Source organism: Manis pentadactyla, chromosome 5 (genome assembly GCF_030020395.1).
Source record: "Manis pentadactyla isolate mManPen7 chromosome 5, mManPen7.hap1, whole genome shotgun sequence".
Classification (NCBI taxonomy): domain Eukaryota; kingdom Metazoa; phylum Chordata; class Mammalia; order Pholidota; family Manidae; genus Manis; species Manis pentadactyla.
The window spans coordinates 151,184,020-151,210,266 of NC_080023.1; the positions used below are offsets into that span (position 1 = coordinate 151,184,020).

The following is a 26,247-nucleotide window of genomic DNA, read 5'->3' on the forward strand; positions in this document are numbered from 1 at the left end:
AGCTGGGGAGGAGTCTGGCCTCATAGACCAGAAGCAGGCTGGGCATGGCCAGATGTGGGGACAGTGGCCTGATGGGTAACTAGACCATGAGCACTGCTCAGCATGACTGGGGCTCTCGGTGTCACCTCCCCTGGAATTCAGAGGCGTAGCTTCTCATAGTCTTCAATATTAGAGTAATAACTTAGAAAGTTATTTTACAGTGTTACGTTAAAATTGTGTTCAAATAATACAGAAATGCCATATCCTCTTAGCAGCTTAGATTAGAATGTTGTGTTACAATGTCTTATAATATTGCAGCAGGATGTTATATAATGTTATGTGTTAGGGTAGTGTGTAGCTTTAGAGTGTTAGATGAGAATGTGGGTTAGAACTGTGCTAAGATGTTGAATTAGAATATTAAGCTGTGTCAGAATGTTATATTTGTATGTTATAATAGTATATTAGAGTTTTACATTATGGAATTGTGTCAGAACACTTTTTGCATGTTTTTTTGGATGGCATGTTGGATCTTAAAATCCGAAGCCCACTCATGGAATCGTGGCATGATTGGTTGGGGTGCAGTATGCCACCTGGCCTGGAAATCTCAGGAGCGCTGGATTGCAGTTCAGTTTGACACAGACTTTTTCCCCAACTCTTCCTCTCTTGGGGCCTCAGTTTCCCCATTTTTAAGATGAACTGTTGGGCAGTGTTCTCTACAGCCTCTCTCACACTGACTGCTTATGGAGCTTTGAGCGCTGGAATCTGGCCCTTTGGGGGCAGGAAGTGAGAATTCTCCTTAACAATGAGTTTGATCTTATCGGGAATGAATGACTTTCTGGAAGTAAACAGCTTCCTCACTGACAGGAAAAGTAGGAGGATCAAGTGACCAGGGTGAGAGAAACTCCAAGCAGCCAGAACGTGGGGCTTCCTGCCAACTGCTTATTGCCTTGCTGAAGGCATAACGGCCCCTCCTCCAGGCTGCAGGTGAGCCAGGGTCCCGTGCCTCCCCCCAGGAGCACTCTTCACTCCTCCACATCCTCCTCCAGCCTCTCCAGACCCCAAGGCTGAGCACAGTGCTGGGATTCCCCACCACTGACCAAAGCGAGAATTCTGACTTCTGAACCCCACCCCTCACCCCCACTCCCAACCTTGGCCAGACCCTCATCAACTCACAGTTCCAGCCCTTCCCCATGTGGGTTAGACCCCTTCAGAAGTAGGCCTTGAACGGGTGGTTTGAGCAGAAAGGCCCTCGGCCTCCTGAACCCCAACCCTCACTGCTCCTTCCTCCCAGGAAAACCCACATGCTCACGCATACTCTGATCCATACAGTTTCAGGGTTTTCACACACCGCCACCCACAGGGCCCAGCGGGCTCTGATCTAAGACAGTGAAGGGTTAAGAACATGTCCAGCAGACCAGCTGATGACCAGAGTGCTTTGGTGCAAGCCCCTTCCCCTTCTGAACCTGTGTCCTCAACTGCAAAATGGGGTGAGGGTTTTGACCTTATTAGGCATGGTGGGCATGAGCTTGAGATGCTGTCTGCAAAGCATTTAGCTCAGTACCAATCAAGTGTCAAGTGCGCTGAGCTTGTTGAGGTTGAGGTTGTCCAGACCTGGGCACCTGCCATGTTCTTGCCCTTGCTTCCAGCCTGGCGTATGGAACCCAGCTTCCCTGCATGCTCAGGCTGGGAGAGTAACATCCAGTCCATACTCTATGGTCATGTTGAGATGAAAGGGGGAATCCATGGGAAAAAGAGATCCAGGAGTCTGTGAGCTTGGAAGAAGGCTTCCCTAGGAAGCTGGAAGCAAGCATGATGATTTTTGCTGAAACAAGTCACTTGATAACTTGTAAGGGCATCTGGTAAGGCAGACAAGGGCTTGAAACCTGGAGTCAAGCGGCGAGACAAGGTTCTAGCCCCACATTACTTCACTGGCTTGCCTCTTCCTCTCTCAGTGGGTCAGTTATCTCGTCTAGAAAGAGAATTAAAAAGGTACTTCTCACAGGGCCTTTTGGGGGTTAATTAAGGTAGTACAACACTTAAATCCAAAAAGGGCTGTAAGACGCCTTGTGTGGCACAGGGATGTAGAGCAAAGAGGATCATGCATAAACAGAGAAGTGAAAGGGAATGTGGAGAGGGTATGACTAAGAGGATTGCATCCCCGAAGCAACTTACAGAAATAATATGTCGTAGGCAGTGAGCAGACTTGAGTCTAAATACCAGCTTTGTCATTAGCTTGCTGTGTGACCTTCAGCTGGTCACATCGATCTTCACCCTGCCCTCCCTGGGCCTCAGTATCTTCATAAGTAACATGAGCCAGCCAGACTGGATGACCTCCAATGGTGCATCCTGGTTCCTGCAAGGGCTTGTAGCTGCACAAGAGCTACAGGCTTGGGCAACTCCAGTTGACCACAATTCCTAAACACCTTCATTCTCAAGATTTACCCAAGGATAGCAAAGAAAGGATCTCAAACTCCTGGAATGGAAAGTTGGGATTGCTGTTTACAGTCAGTGGCCAGAACCCCTGACTTGGCATTGATTAGTGAGGCTTGGGGGTGATTCCCAGATCCTACTTGTCTGTTTTCCTGTGGTCACCTGCTAGGAACAGTAGAAACTGAGCAAATGTATGCTAGGCATGGCGTCTGGCACTGGAGCAAAGCAATGAACAATACAGTGCAAGGTTTTGCTCTCATGAAACTAATATTCGGGGAATGAAATGGACACTACATTAGAGCTGTGCTGTTTGGTACAAATACGTTTCTTATTTTCTTATTTTCTTACTGAATTGACAATTTAATCAACATGTAATGTCCTTCCTTGTTTCTTGTAACAGTGTTGACTTAAAGTCTATTTTGTCTGATGTTAGTAAAGCCACCATAGCTCTCTCTTGATTCCTATTTACATGGAATATCCTTCTCCACCCTTTCACTTCAACCTATTTGTGTCTTTGGATCCAAAGTGAGTCTATTGTAAGCAGCATATAGTTGGATATGGTATTTTTAAATCCATTCAGCCAATTTATGCTTTTTGATTGGAGAGTTTAATCAATTTTTATTTAAATCACTGTTAAAGAAAAACTTAATTTTGCTAATTTGCTATTTTCTGTATGTCTTATAGCTATTTTTGTCCCTCATTTCCTCTGGTATTACCTTCTTTTGTATTTAGTCAGTTTTTATAGTGACATGTTTTGATTCCATTCTCATTTCCTTTTGTGTATATTCTATAGATACTTATGACATCTATAGAAAAATCTATTAAAATATAGATTTTAATGATTATCATGGGGATTACATATAACATCCCACAGTTATAACAGTCTAATTTGAATTGATACCAACTTAATTTCAATTGTATACAAAAATTCTATTCCTGTCCAGCTCTGCCCCTTCTCCCACTTTGTTACTGATGTCACAGATTACACCTTTGCACATTGTGTACCTATTAACATAGATTTATAATTACTTTTATTCAGTTGTCTTTTAAATTAAATAAATGAAAACTGGAGTTACAAACCCAAATTCAGTAATATTTGCTTTTATATTTGCCCAGTGTTAACTTTTATCAGAGATCTTTATTTCTTCATATGAGTTTGAGTTACTGTCTAGTAGTATCTTTTCATTTCATCCTGAGAACCTCATTTTAGCAGTATTTTACAGGGCAGGTCTAGTGGTAATGAACTCCCTCAGTTTTTGTTTATCTTGAAGTGTCTTAATTTCTCCCCCATTTTTAAAGGACAGTTTTGCTGACTGTGGAGTTCTTGGTTGAATTTTTTTTTCTTTCAATACTTTAGATATATCTTCTGACTGCCTTCTAGCCTTGAAGGTTTCTGCTGAGAAATAGGCTGATAATCATACTGAGAATCCTTTGTTGTGACGAGTCATTTCTTGCTGCCTTCAGGATTTTCTCTTTGGCTTTGGTTTTTATAGTTTGATCATAGTATGACTCAGTGTATGTCAATTAGAGTATATCCTACTTAGACTTGGTTCAGCTTCTTGGATTTGTAGATACATGTATTTCACCAAATTTGGGCAGTTTTAGTCATTATTTCTTCAAATAATCTCTCTGCTCCTTTCTCTCCTCTTCTGGGATTCCCATAATACATATATTGTTCCTTTGATGCTGTCCAAGAAGTCCCATTGAGCTCTGTTTATCTCTCTTTATTCCTTTTTCTTCTCTTCAGACTCAGTAACTTCAATTTTCCTTTCTTCAAGTTCACTGATTCTTTCTTCAGCCTGCTCAAATGTACTGGCATGAAAAGCAGCAAAGTGGAAGTCTAGGAAGCTCCAAGGCTTTCATCTTTCCCACAGAAGCGTCAAAAGCAAAACAAAAACAAAAACCAGAAACTGCATGGAACCAATATATAGGAGCTCTGGAAAACAGTCAAAGGTTTAGAGCAACCAAGTGAACATCCAATAAAGATGACTGTGGCAAGAGGTTATGGGTGGGAACATACAACAGGCCATTTATGGACCTGGGCATCTGTGGATCCTGTGGCACCTGCAGCTTTCATGAGTAGTGCCTTCTGCTTCTCCCACCTGAGATCCATGTTAGACAAAAGAGGGGCCAGGCCTCCAAGCAGCCCTCAATGTTGGAATGTTGCAGATAAAGTGTGCTTTGCAACCTCTGATTTGCAAAAGGATCTGGGATCTGGGCTGCTGCCTCTTCTAGACCAAGAGCACCATTGTACCAGGGAAAGGAGGGAACAAGGACTAGTAAGACTGACACAAAAGTTTTCCTGCTATTTTGAGGGCAGTCTTTTCTTGATTGGGGGTTCATTTTGTTGTTGTAAATCTTTGATTATTTTCTGAAGCTTTCATATTAATTCAGCCCAGTTTCTGGGGGTTGTTTTTATTTTTTATTTTGATGCTTCTGTGGGAGGGGCAAGAGCTTGGAGCTTCCTAATCTGCCATTTTGCTGTTTCTGATGGACAATACATTAGAAACACTTGAATACCCATGTGCACAATACCGGGCAATGAACAGCATCACTGGTGTGGTATGTGCAGGATAGAAGCTACTATGTATAATTGGGATTATGAAAGACTTGGGGAAGGGGAAGGAAGAAGCCAGGAACGGAGTTGGGAAAACTGCAAAAACGAAGACCTCAAGAAAGGAAAATACTTGGTTTGTCTGAGCCTGGTTATAAGGCTGATATATCTGAAGCCCAAGGGGGCCTGGGGGCTAAAGCAAACATGGCCTGGGAGCAGGAAGAACATCTGGGGCTTTATTCTAATTATAACAAAAACTCATAGGGGTTTTTAAGAACTAAGGAGACCTTGTGATTTTTGTTTAAAATGGCAAGGCTGCTGTGTAGACAAGGTCTCAGTGTAGGGTGGAAGCAGGGAGACCAGTGAGGAGGTGCGTATGGGTGCCCTGATGAGAGATGAATCAAGGATCTGGGAATTAGGAGCTAGCTCTTGGCAGGAGTCACAGTGAGGCTGAGAGTTCTGTGGGGACAGCCTAGCAACATCCCTGAGGACTTGCAGAGGTGGGCCAGGGAAAAGCACTAGCCAGGTCAAGCCACGCTGAGGTCTGGGGCCGGCGGGGTGGGGGAATTTTTTTGCCCATGGACTTTTTTTTGAAGTTCTGTGCCCACCCCTCCCAGCTGTGCCTTTCTCCAGGGAGAAGAAGACAAGCCATGCCCCTGGGGTCTGCAGAACTGGCATCTGAAAGGTCCATGGTTTTCAAATGAGAACTGGACCATTGAGAAAATGGGGAAGCTAGAGCCCTGAGGAGGGAACGTGGCTGTGGCCTCCCAGCAAGTGGGCCCTCTTCAGTGGGGATGAGTCAGGGACCATGTCATTCAGTTCCTGCTAATACTGAGCATCAGATCGGGGTTCTCAGTGTGTCAGACGTTAAACGCAGGGATTCCAGAGTTTGGCTGGCCTGGCCAGAGTCCTGACCCTCTAACTCAGGGTGTCATGTTGTGCCAGCTACTGCCCCTCTCTGAGCCTCACTTTCCTCATCTGTACAATGGGGTGATGAAAGTCCCCACAACATTGGGTCGTTATAGACTCTGTGGAATAATATGTCAAAGCACTTAGAAGATGGCCAGCTCATGGCAAATAATCAATAATTGATCTTTGCAATGGCACTGCTAATTCCTGTGAAACTTGGTTATCACAGTAATTAGCATTTGAGATGGATCTTGAGGTTGGTTGGAGCTGTGCATGCCGATGCAGGGTGGCCTTCCAGGAGAAGAGAACAGCCTTGGCGAAGGTTTGGAGGAAGAAAAATGTTTCTTATTCCTTCCAAGGTAGTCAGAAAAGAGTGGCTCATTTGGGCCATGTAAAGAACTTGGGATGGTAGGGTGAGTACAAGGGAATCAAGTCGTTAGATTGTAGCTAGATTGCAGATAGGGGAGCTGGGAAGTGATGCGGAGCTGCGGGCGTTTCTCAGGAAGGGAGGACCCTTCGTAGAGCTGGGCTCCAGGGAGATCACTGCGGGCCTGTACCCATACCAGAGGCCTTGATCCCTGCCGGGAGCCCTGTCAGTGGTCTAGTTCAGGGATGCTGAGGCCCAGCCTGGGGCAACAGGAATGTGAACAGAGGGAAATTCCAGAGGTATGAGGGGGTAGAATCAACAAGCCCGGTACCCAGCTGGAAGTGGCAAGGTTGGGGGAGGCCCCAAAGCTGACTCCCTGATTGCCAGCTTGGGCAACTGGATGCTTGAGATGAAGGTCAAGGACAGAAGAGATTTGGGAAGGAGATGGTGGTGGCAACTCTGGACACGCCTTGCCTGAGGAGCCTTTGAGCCCCCTGCACAGGCAGTTGGCTCTGTAGGTCTGGACTGAGGGAGAGGTCTCAGGACGGGCAGGAGTACCCGACAAGGTTATACCCTGAGGTTGGCTGGTCGGTGGAGGGGCACGGGCAGAGGAGGGAGGGTGGGGAAGGGGCACGGGCTGCTGCTGACTCCTCAGCCCATCTGGGGCCCCAGTCTGGCCCTGGGATGGGCTTGTCTCTCTCCTTGCTGCCATTCCCACTTCTTCTCATCTTACACTTCCTTTCTGGCCCTTGCTGATCTGCGTCATTTTAGGGAACTTGGAAACCAGGCCTCGTGTCTTTAACTTACAAAATTATACACTCCAATGAGCCGGAAAGGGGCTTTTGGAATAATTCTATTGAAAATATGTGGGTTTTCGCCTTGAAATGATCTTCCTGAAATTATCCCCTTTCTCTCTTTATAAATATTAAAAAGAAGGAACCAGAGGAGCTTAGTGCTTTAAATCCCTATTCAGGGACTCTCTCATCTGCCTCCCAGGAAAGCAACCAGTCATTTCTGAGGAAAAAGAGGATGAGGCTGACCCGGTTGCCTTTAACATGAGTCCCCAAGACCCCAAATCCCCCCCCCTTGGAGTATCCCTCACCCATCCCTCCTTGTTGCCTTACAGCCATGCTGCGATTGGCTGGAATATTATGTGGCAGTGGGTGGGGGGCGCGGGTGTGAGGGAGTCAGGAAGGTGGGGAGGGGAGGGGGAATGTCTGCAGAGGCAGAGGCCGAGACACTGAGGAGTAGATGGAGGGAGATGAGGGCAGGGACAGGACAGGACAGGGACAGAATGAGAGAGACAAACATCTCTGGGGAGAGAGAAAGACACACTTAGCTAGAGCCGAGGAGTAGACACACAGAATATGGAGAGAGAATGTAGCACACAGGTACCGAGAGAGAGAGAAAGGGAAGGCATAGGAATGGAGAAACTGGGAGGGTTGGAGGAGGCCAGAGGTGAAACACAAGCAGAGAGAGGCCCACAGGATGGAGCTGGCACAGACTGACAGGTGGGGCTGAAAGGGGCCATGGGGAGAGACACAGCAAGGCAGGGACACACAGGTGTGGGTACCGAGGTGGCCAGGAGACTGGATGGGCTTGTGCCACGCTCAGGCTGAAGGCTGGCTTGTGCTGGCAGTGAATGTGTGACTCATGTGCCGGATGGCATCTGATGGGGGAAGCTCCTCATTCTCAGCCGGGTCCCTGTGGCACCCACCTGAGTCCCATGAGTTATGTTAAGCATTGTCAACCTTTGACACACACAGGAGGGGAGGGGGCAGAAGGGAGAGGCTAACAGAACCTAGCTTAGGAGACAGGTGGACCTGAGTTCAAACATCAGCTCTGCCGATCACCACCATGTCACGTTAGGCATGGTGCTCCATCCTTGGAGCCTCAGTTTTGTCATCTGAGTAATGGGAAGAGTGATACCTAATCCTAATCGTTGGGTTGCTCTGTCACCTAGATGAGGCACCTCCTGCCTGTAAGGTGCTTGGCACTGTGCCTGGCAATAGTATTTGCTCCATTTCATGTGAATCAGTTGACATCCACCCTGGAGTCTGGGGATCAGCTACAATCCTCCTGTGGTCTCAAAACTGACCAGCATTGGTCCTGGAGACCTGGGGTAAGACCCATATCCCACAGGCACCTTGAAAGGGGAAATCCATAGGAGGAAGGGAATGGGAAGGTTTTGTGTTTGGGAGAGCTCCTGAGGCAGCTTTCCTAGGCAGCCATAGTGGGTGCAAGAGATAGGAGGGCTGGGTGCACTTAAGTGGTCTCCTCCTCCCTGAAAAGGGACCTGGGAAGGAAGGAAGCACACTGACCTGTGGCTCCCTGTATGACCTTGAGCCCCTTCTGGACTTCTGCCTGCCCATCTGACCGAAAGTGTAGCAAGCTTCTGGCAATGAAAGGGCCTTTAAGGCCTTAACACTAAGGGGTTCTCAAAGACTATAATTACAACCAGCTCGGCCTGGGGTGGGAGTGGGGGTGGGGGTGGGGTGGGCGTCCCCTGTCCCCACCACCCACCAAACTGTAGCAGGAACAGCAGCCTGCCGCCTTCTGAAGGCTCTGTCACAAAGCACAGTGGTCGGTTACTGGCTACCACGTAAGCCAAGCCCTTGATCTGCCGTGTTTGAGGAAACCCTTTGTTCCTTTCAAGTCTCTATTCTTTCAGCTGGGGCTGATACAGAAACCGAAGCAGTGAGTTTTCTCTTTCTTCCTTTTCTTTTTGGATTTTTAAAAATAACTGGCTTGTGCATTCAGACAGTGTTCCAGAACTGGGTTCCCAGGCTGAGGTTCAGAGCCAGGGATTCCAGCAGCCCCTTACTCTGGGGAAGGCCCAGGAGGAGGAAAAGCCAAAAGTGGGGGGTGGGGGGGGCATTAAGCCTGTGCCCAAGAGAGACAGTGGCTCAGGAGCCAGCGCTGGGCAGCACGGGGCAAAAGGGCGGGGGTTCTAATCCTGGCTGCAGAACCACCATGCTGGCTGATCCTGAGGTACTCCAATCCCCTTCTTGACCTGGGTTTTATTAAGAGTAAGAGTAGAGCCAGAGCAGAGATGGCTACCTCTCTGTTGCTGGGTCCAAACCAGACATTGCTAATCAATCGCCCTTCCCCAGCTTGGATGAGCCCTGAGATCCATTCCCAGACAGTGCTCTGCGGGTCTACTACGAATCGGCTTTGGCTTGCCAAGTGACACCTCCCTCACATCCTGGGAGATCACCTCCAAGGTGCCGCCATGAAGTGGGTACTCAATAAATAATTGCTGGCAGGATGGACATTTTTTTCTTTAAGTCCTTACTGCATGTCAGGCATTGTTCTAAATACTTTCTAAGCAGTGAACAAAACAGAGTTCCTGACCTCAATCCAATGTGTGGGGGAGACAGGCCATACGCAGATAAGCAGAGAGCTATATCAGATGTCAGGTGGTGATCAGTGCTATGAAGAAAGATGAACCAGAATAAAACAATAGAGAGTGACAGAGTGTGGGGGGGGGCACGTTGTAGGCAAGGTCATCAGAGAAGGACTTCTGAGGAGATGATACTGGGGCAGAGAACCCAGCAAAGTGAGAGAATCTCTTAAGATTCCCATCACTCTGAGACTTCGAGTCTAAACTGGTTTGACAACTAAAATTCTAATTTCTGTTGCGTAAGATGAATCCATGAATCTAGGAACCTATAACTAAAATTACAGGTTTTTACTGCCCTCACATTCCATGACAATGATTCTAGAATTTTGTGACTCTGAAATTTTAGGATTCACTGAAGCATTTTTTGCTTGAATAGACCAGGATTCATTGCCTACCCTCTCCCTGCTACCCCTAGGAAACAGAGCTGAAAATAGAAACCGTCAAAACAACAAGCCATTCCAGCTCTAAGTGCCATAGTAAACAAATGGTCCAATGTTGCTCTGATGGTTTAATTGCAGCAGTTCCAGACAAGCCCATTCATGAAGGATCTTCTGTTGATGTAGAGGAGGAGAGAGCCCCAAGGGAAGGGGTGGCTTGTGGCTAGCCCTGGGGGGAGTCTCTGCACCACCCTGGTGAGGCTGGTGCTCTGCGGAATCAGTTGGAGATCAGCAACCAAGCTCTGGTGGGCTGGATCAGGCCCCCTTTGCCTTTGGGGATCAAGATAGTGGATATTTTAATTAAGAGGATAAAGAGAGGTCTCTCTGAGGAGGTGGCATTAGAGCTGGCCTAAGAGAATGCCAGTTCCCAGACAACCAGGGGAAGCAAGTCCCAGGGGGTGGGAAGAGCAAAGTTAAAGATCCTGAGCTAAGAGAGAGTTTGGCTGGTTCCCAAAACAGCTGGAATGTAGGAAAATGAGGAGATGGGATCAGGAGGGCAGGATGGGCAGCTGGATCCCTTATAGGGGTTTATAGACTTGCGTTAGGAAGCTACTGGCAGGTTTTAAAAGAGTAGTAACAATGTAATTCCAAAAGATACCCAAGAGCTTGGAGTCCAGTGGATTATGGGGGGCAAAAGTGGAGGGTGGGAGACCAGGGAGAGACTGGTATTCATCCCCGTGGGAGGCGATGCTGGCCTGGGTTTAGATGGTAGCGGGGATCCATCTGTTGATCCCTTCCCTCCCTCCCTCCATCCATCCATTCATACATTTATTAACCAAACATGTAGTAAGTGTCTATGGGGAGTCATGCACAATGCTGGGACTACAAGGATGAATTAAACACAGTCCCCAACCACAAGGAGTTCACAAAATGCAGAGTACACGGCAGTGCAGTGCAATGGTAGGGTAGGAATGCTCCAGTCAAGAAAGGCACGAGGTATTGTGTGAGCTCAGGGGGGTGATTCACTGAGCCTGGGAAGCTGGAAAAGGCCTCCTGGAGGAGATGCTGATGTCTGAGTCGGGCCTTCTGAAGGACACAGAGGATTTGGATAGGCAGGAGGAGAGCGTTCCTGGCAGGGAGGGGTGCAGCCTAAGTAAAGACAAGCAGGTAGCACAAGCGAGCATGGTGCGCCCTGGAAGTGTGTATCTGCCCAGCTTGGTGGGATCAACAGGTGTGTGGAGGGACACCGTGGGCGTGGACTCCAAGTCAGCTTGGGGAGAGGTGGGAAGCTTGTGGCTGGGCCTGCCCCTTACTGCTCAGCTCCGCCAGCCCCTACCAGAGCGGAGTAACTGAATTAAGCACCAGCCCTTAAACAAGATGCAGCTGTTCAGCAGATGTTGCCTTCCACCCCAGATGGAGGTGCATTTTGGCAACAGGCACAGCGTTTCCAGGGCATCTAATTTGTAAGGCTGCGGGAGAGTAAAGAAATTCAAGATGCTGCCATTATTATTTAATGACCATCATTCTTTACACACCCACCTCCCTCCAGCACCACCACCACATGTCAAACATTCCTGGTGGTTTCTGACTGGAGATAGAGGCTGCAGGGGCGTTCGACTCGCTGGTTCTCATTCAGAAAACAAGACAAGAAAAGAGAAAAAGTCACCAAACCATAGAGCCCCCAGGAATGTTCAGTATAGTGGAAAGTGACTTATTCCCATTATTCATGAAAGGGGCAGAAATAATAAATGTTGTCTATTGAGACCCAACTCAGAGTCAGCTGCTGTGCCAGGCACTTCACATGCCTTGTCTCTGATTCTCTCATTCCCCCAACAGCCCGGTCCTACCTCAGGGCCTTTGCTCTTGCATCCTCCTCTGGCTGGAAGTGCTCTTCTCCAGATGCCCACAGGGCTAATTCCCCCGTCTCTCACCTCCTCACGCAGTCCTTCCCTGACCACCCCACCTGAAAAAGCCCCTTCTCCATCATTCTCTACCCCCTTGCTTTGCTTTGGTTTCCTCCATCACCCACCATGTGTACATGTATTTGGTGTCTGTTTCTCTCCTCCCAAGGGCAAGGATTTTGTCTGCTTTCTCATTGTGGCCTCACCAGCATGCAAAAGAAAGCTTGATTCAGGATAGAACTCTATAAATGTTTGTTCAACGGGTGAATGAATGATCAGTAGATCTTACTGAACAGACGAGAAGAATGTCAGGAAGGTAAAATCACCTTCCCAAGCCGTACACAGTGGTGAGGGGCAAGCTGGGGTTTGCAACTGGGTCTGCTCTTCTAAAGCGCTGCCTCTTTCATTTCCTTAAGTCCTTCTCCATAGCACTTACCAACGTGTATCGAACTCTTACTTACCGGTCCCTGTTTGGTGTCTGTCTTCCCCAGTGAACTGGCAGCTCCACAGAGAGCAGAGTTCATCTGTTTTGCTCGCAGCTGACCCTCCAGAACCCAAACACTGCCCAGTACCCCAGAATCACTTCATAAATATATGCTGAGGGAAGGAGGGAAGGGAGGAAGGGAGGAGGGGAGTAAGAGGGGAAGGGAGAAAGGGAGGGAGGGCTGGGAGATAGAAGGTGGGGCTCTTTCCACCCTGCTGTGCATTCCACTGGGTGGGAGGGTGGGAGCTTCAAGATGTGGTCCACTTTCCTGACTCCTCCCACACACATATTTAATCTTGGAAGCCACTCTGCAAGGTGAGTTTCATCTATGCCATTTTACAGATAGGGCATTGAGGTTCAATCAGAGAAACAATTTGCATTGCCCAAGGTCATCTGGTTAGTGAGTAGAGATATGGGATTTGAAGCCAGGCCTCCAGAGCTCCTGTGCCATGTAAGAGGGACCCGCATTTAACACTTGTTGGCTCAGCCCACCCTAAGGCAGCTGCCTAGCCGAAGCTCCACTCACAGCCTACCCGGGCCTGTGTTTGTCCTTCAAAGTCAGTTGTGTCAGGGCCAATGTGAAATGCCCTTAATTCACAGTTCCCAGGTTTTGTCCATTTGAGTAAAAACTTTGATGTTATTTCAACCCAAATCCCCCGTTGACTTCAATGGAAGTTTTGAATCCATGAGGAAGGTCAGACAGGCGGCGTTTTTGGAGGTAACACAGGCGCCCAGTGGAAATCATATTAGCATACTCATTATCATCAGGGGCCTTTGAATATGTTCTCTAGCTGTTCCCTTAAAGTGACTCAGTGACAGCGGATCCTTTCTGTTCACGAATTCCTGGGCCCAAAGTGGAGCTGTTGTCGACTCCTGTATGCTTCTCTGCACTTCTCAGACGGCAACAGTGAACCTATGCTGCATGAGGCAATGGAAAGAGCTTCATCATCCAGTTACCTGGAGGTGAATCAAGTACATTGTCTGCGTTTGGGAGAAATATCTCTTCAAGTTACTAGGCAGTTAGAGTGGGCCCCCAGGGATGGGCTCAGGTACCAAAAGGTGCCGCTAAACTGCCTTCCAAGGAGGCTGGGCCCTGTTAATAGGAGGCCCCTGGGTGCAGCAAAGAATCAGGAATTGATCTTGATGGACAAGATGGTTTCTCAACTCTGGAAAGTGCCAGAATAGCCTGGGGAGAATTCACTACACTCAGTGCGCACAACCCCTCACCAGACCATTTGGCTCCAAATCTTGGGGAGTGGGGGAATGACTGGCTATCAAAGATTTTTAAGTGTCTCCAGATGACTCCAGCATGCCAACAGGTGGTTGGCAAGTGGAGCCAACTGGTCTCTTGTCAAACCAGACGAGAGGGGAGAAGAGAAGTTGTGGTTGGGTGATTGGGAGGGGAGGGCAACAGGAAGTCCTCTAGGGGTGTGTCAGGGAGAAGGAGCTTCAGAGAAAACACTCTCTTTTTAAAAAAGAAAATTTCAAACTTCAGAAAAGTAGAGAGAATACTATAATGACCCCATGACCTGTTACCAGCCTCATCAGCTACCAACACTGAGTCCTTCCTGTTGGGGGGAGTTTAAGTCCTGGGCCACAGGGAAGTGGTGCACTCCAGCTTCCCTGGGAACCTCCTGCAGGGCCCACACTTCTCACCAGCGGCTCCTCCTCCACTTGAATCTGGGCTGGCCTGTGACTTCTTGGACCAACTGGCAGCTTCTGCCATGGCCTCTTGGATCCATGAGCTGTCATGGTAAAGGTCAAACCACTCTGCTGGAGAGACCACCTGGAGAGGCCCCAAACTACATGGAAAGGGAAAAGGACCCAGCTGAGCTCAGCATTACCGTCATCTGATCCTCCAGATAAGCACCCCCATCAGCTCTACATAAAAACACATAACTAGTTGATGGCCACAGACCAGAAGGACCACCCAGCTGAGTCCTGCCCAAATTTATGACCCACAAAACTGTAGAAAATAATAAAATGGTTGTTTGGAGCTGTTTGCTATATAGCAATGAACAACCAGAACAGATCATGGCATAGAAGCTATTCGCTTAGCAAGGTGCAACAATGATTCCAGTCCTGGTCTGGTCATCTCCAGATTTCTTATTATGCAAGAAAAATAAACCCTATTTGTTTACGGCCTGATAATACCTTGGGTTATTGCTCAAGGCCTCAGTTTTCCCACAATTGTTAAATGGAGCATTCATTCCTATCCTATTACTTTTCAAAGTGCCTGGGACGGTAGAGTAAGAATCAAGAGGAAAAGGCCTTTTTCATGTAAAATGAACTGTGCCGTGTCCAAAAAGACCAACAAATGACATGCTTAAACTGTTATAATGTACTCAATGTGCTCATGATGGGTGTGAACTTGTCACTAACTAATTGCAATGGATTTTGGAATCTAGATATGTTAGGCCTGGAGGCTCAGCTCTGCTACTTTCTAATGTGACAAACTGAGCCAGTCACTAAATCTCTCCAAGTCTTAGTTTCCTCATCAATAAAACACAGATGATGTTATTTTCTTGTAGAGTCTTATGAGGATTAAATTAAATTAGATTAATCCATCTATTTGATAAACATTGAGTATCTCCTATGTGCTAGGCCAGACCCACTCCTGATATTAGTGGGGCCTGGAGCCCCCTCACCCTGAAAATCTAAATATTTAAGCATTATATATCAAGCTAACACAATGCTTTTTAAAATGGGCTATCCTTCTCCTCCATGGATATAACTTCATAACATCCTGGAAGGCCAAGTTCAGGATACCTCAGCCTCCTCAGATACCTGCACTAGAATGTTTAGGAGTGGAAGCAGACTAGCTGGCTCTATTGCCCAGCCCCCAACCTGCCCCCTTCCCCTCTCATCCCCAGCTCCATGCTGTACTATGCATGCCCTGCATGCCCTACATGCATATGTGTAGGCACTCCAGGCTCGCTTCACCCACATGCTCCACGCTGCCCTTTGGCTATGCACTGGGCCTAGTGTTCTGCCTCCACAGAACAAACCAGGAGGCCTGCGTGTCCCTGGAAGCAGGCTTGGGACCTTTGGAACTCAGGGATCCTGGGAACTAGTAGCATGTCTAGAAAGGGGATAAGGGTTTGGGTGGGTATGTCCCCTTGGCCCTGAGGAGCCAAGACACCATGCCTGAACATTCCTCTGTCTGGGCCCCAGACTCATCCCTATCTGCAAGATGAGGGCTTAGCTGACCCGACAGCTCCCAAGTTGTGTTGGAGACCGTGGACTGGGGACTTGGTGAATGTCAACATGAATCCCCTAGAGATCAGAAGATGAGACTGGAAAGGGGCGTGTTTAAGACCTCAGTGATCAGCTGCCTCCTCCAAGCCAAGTCTGACAGAGCAGCAAGAGCCTCTGCCATCTAGTCCAACCTGTTCATTTGCACCACACCTTCAACAGCCCTACCAACAGTGTGACTTCCCATCACACCTGGTATTAAATCCCAGCTCCTTGCTAAGACCTGCAAAGCCCTCGCCACCTGGCCTCTGGCTGTCTGCAATCTCCTTGCTCACCACTTTTGCCATTGCTCACTGAGCTCCAGGCCCCCTGACTTTCTTTGTGTTTATGAAATACACAAGTCCATCCCTCCTACTTCAAGGCCTATGCTCTTGCTGTTTCCTCTGCCTGGAACGCCAGATCTTTGCATAGCTGGATTCTCGCATCATCAGTCGGCCTGAGACGGCTCCGGCACAGACAGACATTTGCTGACACCCTTTTGGGAATAGCTCTCCTTTAGCCTCTGAGCTCTTTTTATAATGTCACCATTTTTTGTCCTTCTTTGCACAGCCGGAGTGGTAGAATGGAGGGATTAAGAAGCCACAACTTGGAGCCCAGCGGTCTGAGTCCAAATCTGGTCTCCACCAACTACTGGGCACGTGAGGAAATTATTCCACCAACTTCCGATGAACATATTATTCAACTTCTCATTTCCCTTGAATACATGATTCAACCTCCATTTTCCCGTCTGTGAATGGGGGTGATATTCCATCTCACAGTGGAATATCACCCCCTGTTGTGAGATTAGATGAGCTAACACACCTATTATAGCATTCAGAACAGGGCCTGGCACAAGCAGTACATTTGTGCTCGCTATTAGATTAACGCTTGCTGTTTATTCGAAATTATCTTGTCTGTGCTTTAGTTTATTGTCTTCTCTCCCTGAAACGCAAACTCCCCCCAGCAGCCTCCTGCTCCCCGCCGCCTCCCACAGTGCCTGAATAAACGGTTTCCAGCAAGGAGCTGGTTCTGGGCTGAGCCCTTATGTACACCATCTCGATGTGCAGCTGGGGAAACTAAGGCAGGGATGCTGAAGGCCCTGGGGCCAAGGCCTGCCGCGCCTCAGGTGGGGACAGGCTCGCTCCGAGCGCGGGTTTCCGTGGCGCCGGCGTTTTTGTTCTAGGCATGTTTATCTGTCAAAGCCCGAAAGAGACGGCCACGGCAAAGCGGTGCATATCCCGCGTCAGCTGCCGGCCCGTCCTCTCGGTCCCCGGTGCGCGAACAAAGGCATTTGCATGAAAACAGGACCTCCATTTGCTGAACACACCGCTTTGCGGTGGTACAGCGCGCGTTCCAGCGCCTCGGAGCTGCGCGCCCCCCTTGGGGAGCGGCGGGGCCGGCGGCACGGAGGGGTCGCTGCGCACAGAGCTGTACCCGCGGAGCCCTCCCGGGGTCGGCGGAAACGGTCGTTCGCGCGGAGCGCGTCTGCCGACTCATCCAGACTATTTACGGAGGTCGGGCAGCCGCCGAGCGGATGGAGCCCGGCCGTGGCGGCGCCAGGTCCCGGGTCGCAGCCCGCTCCTCCACCGCCGCGGGGCCTCGGGGCTCGCGCTGCGCCGCTCCGGGCCGCGGGGTCCCCGCCAGTCCCACGAGAGCGCGAGAATGTCCCAAGGCCTATGTCCCGCGGAAAGCAGCTTTCTTGAGGGGCGGGGGCCTGGCACGCAGAAGGGGCCCCGTGAATACGGGCTCTTTGCCCCCTCCCAACGCTTTTTCTCTGCCACCTCTCTTGGAATCCCTCTCAGCAGCCCTTGGAGGCAGGAGAAGCCAAGCGGTAAGGGCATGGAATCAGGAGCACTTGCCCGCTGCAGAGACAGGAGCAAGTTACTCCGCTTCTCGAGGCTTCGGCTTACTCATCTGAAAAATGGGGATAAAACAGTCCATAAGGTGTTTAGTTTAGTCAAAGGCACAAATCAATTACTTAATTCATTCTTAGAGTCACCACTTGCAGTTTACAGATGTGGAAAAGGTTCATGGTAGGAAGGGCCTTTTTCAAGGACTCACAGGGTCTCAATGGCAAACTCTCCAGGTCTCCTGAGTATAAGGATTTAATGGTTTTCAGCAGCCTGAAGGGCAAGTTCCCCAAATGATTTCATAGAGCCAGTAGAGGGGAGGGGCAAGGAGGCCTTCCATCTCTCCATCCCCAAGCTTCTCCCCCATGCCTCTCCTTCCACCCCGGCCCTACCCCAAACCTCCCAAAATGCACAGGCTTCCCCTGAGGCTGGGAGGGGTCATGGCTAGCTGGCTGATCCAGTGCCTGGAATAGGGTTCTGGGATGAGGTTTTCTCCCAAATCGAAACCATGTATTATTTTATTTATTTATTTTTGATACGGAAAACCCCGAACCCTTTCTGTCGTAGCCTGCCTGCTGTTCCGGACCGACCGCGTTCCCTCCGCAGTTCCTCACCCGGAATGAAGCCTCGCGCTGCCCTCCAGTGGCGGGCGAGCATGTGTCGGCCTGGCGAAGCTCTCAAACGAGGGGAACCAGGGAGACGAGCTGCACTCAGCACGTGGTGGAGGCTGCCTGCAAGAGGCAGAAAACACAGTTTGGTCCCATCACCGCTATTTGTAGTCTGGTGGATCTGGGGGATCTTGGAAATAGAGAATAATAGACTGCATTTAATGGCACAGGGGTTTTTCCATTCTCCTTTTATTTATTTTTGAATAGATAACACATATGCATGATTCAAAAGAGGAAAAAGATGCAAGAGTGAAAAGGAAGTCTTCCTTCCACTCTTGGTCCCCAGACACCCGGTTCCCCTTCCCAAAGGCAGCCATTGTTGTATGTTTCTTGTGTATCCTCTAGCAGGACGTCTGCACAAGTACAAATATTTTACAGGAAGGGTAGCTTCGCCTGTAGGCTCTTCTGCATCTTGCTGCTTTACTTAAAACTGTATTTGGGGATTTGTTACATATTGATTCATATAGAGCTGCCTTCTTCTTTTGAACAGCTGCATAATATTCCATTGTACCGCTCTTATAATTATTTGATCAGCCTTCTACTGATGAGCCTTTGGGTGGCTCCTAACTTTTATAATCATAATATTAAAACAAATAATCTTGTACATGCACTGTTATGCCTAGGTACAGTGAACCACTTTGGCTGTAGAACAAACAAAAAGCTTTAAGTAAAAAGCTTTTGGTATTGCTCATACAGATCACTGGTGGCTCTACTGAGCTGGGCCAGGTTGGGCTAATTTTGCCTTGGCTCCTGTGTTTAGATCAGAGGGCAGGTCTGCTGGGGGCTGGCTTGCTAGGAAGATGGGGTCAGTCACATATCTGCCAGTTGCTGGCTATTGGCTAGGGTAAGAAGGGTGCCCTGGACTATGTCTGTCAGCATCTTGCAGCATGTAAGTTCTCTTGAAACTCCATGACTGGCATCACATTCCATCACTCTTTACTGTCCCAAGCAAGTCATGAGGTGGGGAATGGAATTCCAGATTCAAGAGGTGGGGAAATGGAAACCACTTCTCCAAAGGAGGAGCGGCAGAATCACATTGCAATGGGTCTGACGCAAGAGCCGTGAACTGTTGTCATAATTAAAAATGTATTTAAGTAAGTTTTTATTTTACAATAGATTTACAGAAAAGTTACAAAGAGTACAGAGAGTCCCTATATACCCCTGCACCCAGTTTCCCCTTGGTTAATATCTTACATTACTGTGGTCCTATTTGTCATAAATAAAGAACTAGTACATTGCTATTAGCTAAACTCCATACTTCATTCAGATTTGATTAGTTTCTCCTTAATGTCTGTTTTCTGTGCCAGGATCCCATTCAGGATACTGTATCACATTTAATCATCATAACTCCTTAAGCTCTTCTTGGCTGTGACAGTTTCTCAGACTTTCCTTGATTTCGATGATTTTGACACTTTTGAGGAGTGCTGGTCAGTTTCTGTAGAATGTCCCTCAATTTGGATTTGTCTGATTCTTTTCTCTTTCATGATTAGACTGGAGTTACAGGTTTTGATAAAGTGTCATTCTCAACATGTTATATCAAAAGAACATGTTATCCACATCACTTATCATTAATGATGTCAGCCTGAATCACTCAGCTAAGGTAGTGTTTGCCAGGTTTCTCCACTGCAATCTTGTTCTTACCCCCACTTTCCACATAGTTCTCTGGGAAAGGAAGTCACTGGGCATAGCCACACTTAATAGATGGAGAGGCATCTCCACCTCCTTGAGGAGCAGCGGCTTACATTAGTTACTTGGAATTCTATGATTTGCTCATTCAGTCATTTACTATGTCATTGTGGACTTGTAGGTATTTGTTTTATACCTTGCATTATCATCTAATTATTGGTTATGTATTTTTTTGTTCAAATTGCCCCAGTTTTTGCTATTGGGATAAATGTGGCTCCTGTGTCCCTTTGACATACCTTAGTTACTTTCTTTTGTTTTCTTCTCAGTGCTGCCTTGGTGCTTCATCTAGTCAGCTATCTCCCTCTCTCCAAATCTCTGGCAGCCACTGATCTCTTTTTCTTTCTATAGTTTTATCTTTTTCTTAACTATAAAAGTGGACTCAAACAGTATGTAACCTTTTGAGGCTAGCTTCTTTCACTTAGCAATATGCATTTAATATTCATCCAGAGTTATGTGGATTAACAGTGGGTTCTTTTGAATGTTGAATAGTATTCTGTAGTATGGATGTATCACTCTTTATCCATTCACTTAATAAAAGACATCTTAGTCACTTCCAGCTTTCTTAGGAATATAAAGCTGCTGTACATATTTGTGTGCAGGCTTTTGTGTGGGCCTAATATTTCTAATCAGTTGGCTAAACACCTAAGAGCACAATTGCTGGGTCATATGGTAAACCTATGATTAGCTTTATAAGAAACTGCCAAACTGTCTTCTAAAGTAATTGTGCCATTTTTCATTCCCACCAGCAATGAATTAAGAGTTCCTGTTCCTCTGCATCTTCATCAGCATTTGGTATTGCCAGTTTGGGGAATTTTTCCATTTTAATAAGTGAGTAGTAGTTGTTTTAATTTGCATTTTATGTTGATTTGTGTTTCTGTTATAACAAATGATGCTGGGATCATTTCATATACTTATTTGCCACCTGCCACTCTTCTTTGGGGAAGTGTCTGTTCCTATCTTTGGCCCATTTTCAAATTGGCTTGTTTTCTTAATGTTGAATATCCAGAATAAGTTCTGGATATGATCTTTTATCAGATATGAGATTTGCAAATATATACTCCCATTCTGTGGCCTGTCTTTTCATATTTTTAACAATGTCTTTTACAGAACAAAAGTTCAATGAAGTCTACCATTTTTTTTCTTTCATGGAGTGCATTTTTGGTGTTGTATCTAAAAACTCATCACCAAACCCAAAGTCAGACAGATTTTCTCCTATACTTTCTTCTAGAGTTTTATTGTTTTGTGCTCTACATTTAAGTCTCTGATCTATTTTGAGTTCATTTAGTTACTTTTATGTAAGATGTAGTCTGTTGAGAACCTTTTGCTTTTTGTAGATGGACATCTAATTGTTCCATTATTTGCTGAATGATCCCATTTTCTCTATATAATTTAATCTTTTAAAATTGATTAAGACTTGTTTTGTGGCCTTACAGGGTATCCTGGAGAATGTGTTTTCCATTAGAATCTGTAACATATTAGTTACAGTTATTTTCAATTCCCTGCTTGATATTGCCAACATCAGTTTTATATCTGAGCCTGCTCTAATGACTGTTTTGTCTCTTTGGTCTACATTTTTAAATTTCCTTTTGGCATGCATGGAAGGCTTAAAAATGGATCTTGAGATGGGAAGATTATCCTGGGCTATCCTTTTGTACCCTTATAAGAAGGAGGCAGAGGGATATTTGACACCCAGAATAGAAAGTAATGTGACCATGGAGAGAGCAGCTAGAGTAATTTGGCTACAAGACAAGAAGTGCCAGCAGCCACGGAAGCTGGAAGAGGTGGGAAAGGATTCTCCCCTACAGCCTTCAGAGGGAGCGGGACCCTGCTGACATCTGGTTTAAGCCCAGTGATACTGATTTTGGATTTCTGGTCTCCGGAACAGTAAGAGAATAAATTTCTCTTGTTTCAAGGCAGTAAATTTGTGGTAACTTGTTACAGCAGCCTCAGGAAACTAATAAAGCATGCCTTATAAACTTTTGAAGTTGGACATATTGTGTGGGATAATAAATAGGTACAGAGATAGACCTTTGGTGTGAAGATTGATATTAATCTTGTGAGAATTGATGTTAATCTTGCTGGGACTTGAGTTCCTTTGCGTCCTTGTTTCCTCTTCCCTCTTTGGCTCTGAAACTTCTCTTTGTACTGTTCCTCAGAGAGAGTCTGTGTCTTCCGGCTCTTTCAGCTGTAACCCACTGTTGTTCTACTGGACCTTACTGGTGTGGTGGTAGAGTGAGGTGGAAGGAAGGCATTCTCCAATCTTCTAATTCAGTTTCAGGCTTTTAGTGGACTTGCAGCTCAGTTTAGAGGTGTGGCCTTTTGCAAGTGTTTCTGTTCCTCTCCCAGGGGTGGAGAGGCACTCTCCCCCACCTCGCTGCTTCGGGTCCCCTCCCTGACTACCTCACCCCAGTCTGTTTCCTCTATTGTCTATGTCTGGCTTATATATATATATACTTTTTTTTCCCCCTTGGGTGAAACAGGAAGTCTGGAGAAGGCTGGAGTGGTGCAGAGTTCCCTTTGCATAAGCTGGGATAGAGTCTCTGAATTGTTCTCTGGCAAAGTCTGTCCACTAGAGCTTAGTGGGGAGGCTCTGGGTGGCTTCCCCCTGGCTACTCTGCTTCTCCCTGCCAGAGCCACATGGGGAGCTCTGTCAGATCCCTCCCCAGGGGAACCTGCTCAGGGTCCTGGAGGAAAAGTCTGCCCAAGTATGAGGACTTCCCCATGCCCCATGCCTGGGGTGGGGGCCCAGGAGCTTCTCAATCTTCTGCTAGTTCCCACACAGCCATCAGCCATTCATCAGAATTACTGCTTGAGTGTTCCCACCGACTTTAGGCCCTGCCACAGGTCAGCCAACTGTGGGTGATGGATCTTTGCATACATCTGACTCCCCAGATTTTTGGGTAGCAGTTTGCCTTGCAACCTCCGTTCTCTGATGGATTCAAGAGAAGTCATTTATTTTTCAGCTTGTCTAACTTTTTCTTGTTGTTAGGACAGGAGTAATAGCTTTCAAGCTCTTTACATGTCAGAGCTGAAACCAGAAGTCCCTATTGTGGCCAGTTTTCATATCAATCTACCACAGCAAGTAAGAAATATTAAGGCTCACAGAAACACAGGACTATAATCTTAAAATCATAAAGAAGTTGGCATATAGGCTCAGAGTTTTACAACTGGCGAATCTTAAATTCTAAGAATAAAAATTCCCAGAATAAAAATCTCCATGGGCTCTCCACTGCTTACAGGAGGACATGACGTAAAATGGTTGTCATTATCCAGGCCGTTCCACCTCTCCAGACTCATTTCTCACCACACATCTCACCTCCCACCCAAATCCTGTCCCCAGTCCACTTCTACAAACTTGATATCACATGCAAGGCTCCAGCCTTGTACTAAACTAATTGAAATTCCCTGATGCACTTTGAGCATTGCCTAGAACATGCCAAATCCTCAACAATCATTTGTTAAGCTAATTAATGAATAAAATTATAAAGCTCTTATCATGGCATGTAGTGCATAGAGGTATTAACGGTGGCCAGTCTCTATCGTGCAGCTGATTTAGGTCTGCCACTCTTCTATGTACTTCATTGTATTGATTTATTTTATTTTCATAAATGAAAATAAACCTTATCTGGCAGGTACTATTATTGTTTGCATTTTAAAGATGAGGAAACTGAGGCACAGAGATCAGCAACTTGCTCAAGGTTGCCCAGGTGGTAAGTGTCAGAACAGGGATTCAAACTCAGGGAAACCTCAGCAGTGGGTTTTAATCAGTATGAAGCTCCTATTTTTGCTAAGCACCATGCTAATGCTAGATGCATTATGTGTGTGATCTCTAATCTCATGATAACTCCCAATATAATACAAGAAGAAATGGAGGCCCAGAGAGGTTAGGCAACTTGCCCAGGGTCACACAGCTAGTAAAAGCCAGAGCTAAAGTGCAAACCAGGTCTGCCTGCTCTAAATCCCACACTCTTTCCTATTTTCAGCATGGCTTCTGGGCTCTCTCTTGAAGAAAGGAATGCCTTTGCCACTTGACAAGTCATCAGACCCCTATTCTTCCTTCAAGACATAGACCAAGAATCCCTCCTGCTAGGACACTTTCCCTGGCCTCTCCTTCACACCACCCCAGCTGCTCCAGTCAGTCCCTTCTTCTTGAGCCTCCACAACCCCCACCCCTGCCTTCAGCTGGTCTTGGGCTCACATCATGGCTCTGCTGGGCATCTTTGAGTTGACTAGTCCTTTGTGTGAACTTTTGAGCCTTAATTTTTTTCTCATCTGCAAAATGGTGCTAAGAGAAGTACCTCCCGCATAGAGTTGGGTAAAATACGCCCAAATCTAAACCATGTGCTTACTGAAGCACTTACTATATATATTATAATTGTCAGTCTAAATGTCTCTCTCCATCACTTGACTCAAGGGCAGGAATTGATTCTGATCTCTCTCTTTGCCCCTAGCTCCCAGCATGACTCAGAAGAGATCATTAAATAAATGTGAAGTAAATGAATGAAAAAGAAATAAATGAATCTTAGAATTCTGACCTCATAATTTCACACATACAATCTAAGAACCTTGCCTCATATAACTGCAAAGTTGGAAGGATCTTAGAGATCACCTTCCCAAGGCTGTCAGTCTGGTTGACTACTACACACAGTACACTTTATATTACTTTAGTAATACACTTTATACTGCCAGCCAGTTCACACACACACACATGCACACACACACACTGAAATATGGTATGTAAGGATATTTACTGTGTGGGTTAAACCCAGATATTTCTTTTTTTTGTCTCTCCTCTTCTATCTTTCCATTTAAAAAAAATGCTTGTTTAGGCCTATTCAGTTGATTTCATGAAACATGATTGATTTGTGGCCTATGGATTGAAAAACCCTTGTTTAGTCGACCTGCTCAGGTGGAATCTTTCTCCAGCATCCCTGACATGAGTCATATACTTGCACACCCCTGGTGAAGGGAAGTTCCCTCCCAGGAAGGCAAGAGGTTTCATTACTGGACAGCATTGTTAGAAGGTCGTTTCTCTGAAGCTGAAATGAGCCTCCCTGTAACTTCCCCGTGGGTTCCTGGCTAGCCTGCTGGTCTCTCTGGCTGCATGCTTATCAAGCAAGTCACTTCCTCTGCCTGGGCTTCCCTTTCTTCCTCCTGTTCCTACACATGCGCCCCAGCTAAGTGCAGAGACCCTGAAAGCCCATCATCAAAACCATTCTTTGGACCTTGATCTTTACTTATCATCTCCTATTTCTTTCTTTCTTCTTTCCTCTCTCTCTCTTTTTTTTTTTTTGGCTTTCATGGGGTTGAGGGTCACTGGAGCCACTCCATCCATAGCGGCTGGAGTCTCCAGCTCCTGGAACAGGGAAGGTTGTTGGGACTGTGTGGGCTCTCAGAATCTGGAGGGGTGGTGGGAAGTGACACTAGTGACCTCAGGGACCCAGATGTCACAGAGGGTCCAGTAGGGGTCCTAGGTCCTGGCACGCAGCAACCCAAGGGAACTCCTACCATCCTCTCCACCACAACCCTGCCATACCATGCCTGTTAGCCACTGTAGTTTGCCTGCCCTCACTACAGATGGCCAAGGGCCCATGGCAGCACAGGCCACGTGTTTAGCCAGGCCTGTTGCAAGCTGAGAATGCTGGGCCCCTTGTTCAAAAATTATTAAGTGTTTCAAAACAGGGACAGCAGAACAGTAGAGGAAGTAAGCATCTAAGTGTGAGCCCTGCACAACTGCAGGTCTCAGACACCCAGGATGCCAGCCCTCACACTTTGCCCAGGAAGTAGTTACAGTAGACGTTGTATGCGTGAGGCTGGGCTAGGCTGGGGCCCTACAGTGCAGGAAATGAGCCAGGTCCATGAATATTCAGGTGCATGATCCGGAAGGGTCCTTAGGATCACCTACCCAAAACCCCTCCACGTCCGTGTCTGCTTGTAGAATCTGCTCTCAGCCCACTGATGGGTTGCACAGAGTTCGCCCCAACCTCTTTACCATTTGCCCACAAGCTCAGTCCCACCTCCCGTCATTCACATCTTCCCTGAGAGATCTTCCTATGCAGGAGCCAAGGCCCAGAGAGATGGCCCAAAGTCACCCTTCAGACAGGTGGCAGAGCCACATCACAGTCCCAGCCCCAGGAACCCCCTCTCTTTCCTCTCCATTATTCTCCCCACCGCACACCCCTCTCCATTGGTCTCCTGTGGTGCAGTGTCTTTAGAAACCCTGCATACGCTGATAACTTGCAAATATCTATCTTCCCCTCCTAATACGCTATCCCTCCCCCAGGCTCCAGACTCCAGTGTCCAGCTGTCTGTCCATAGCTGCAGGGGCTCTTGCTTCCTCTGTCCTCTGCTTCTTCCCTGACCCTCCTCCAACCCATGCCCTCAACAGCCACCAGAGCGTGAGTT

The 26,247-nt window shown here is 47.2% G+C and overlaps 1 pseudogene; it reads left to right on the forward strand.

Annotated features, from left to right (window-relative positions):
* Window positions 1-26,247, forward strand: part of LOC118932728 (uncharacterized) — a 72,018-nt pseudogene that overhangs the window by 30,739 nt on the left and 15,032 nt on the right.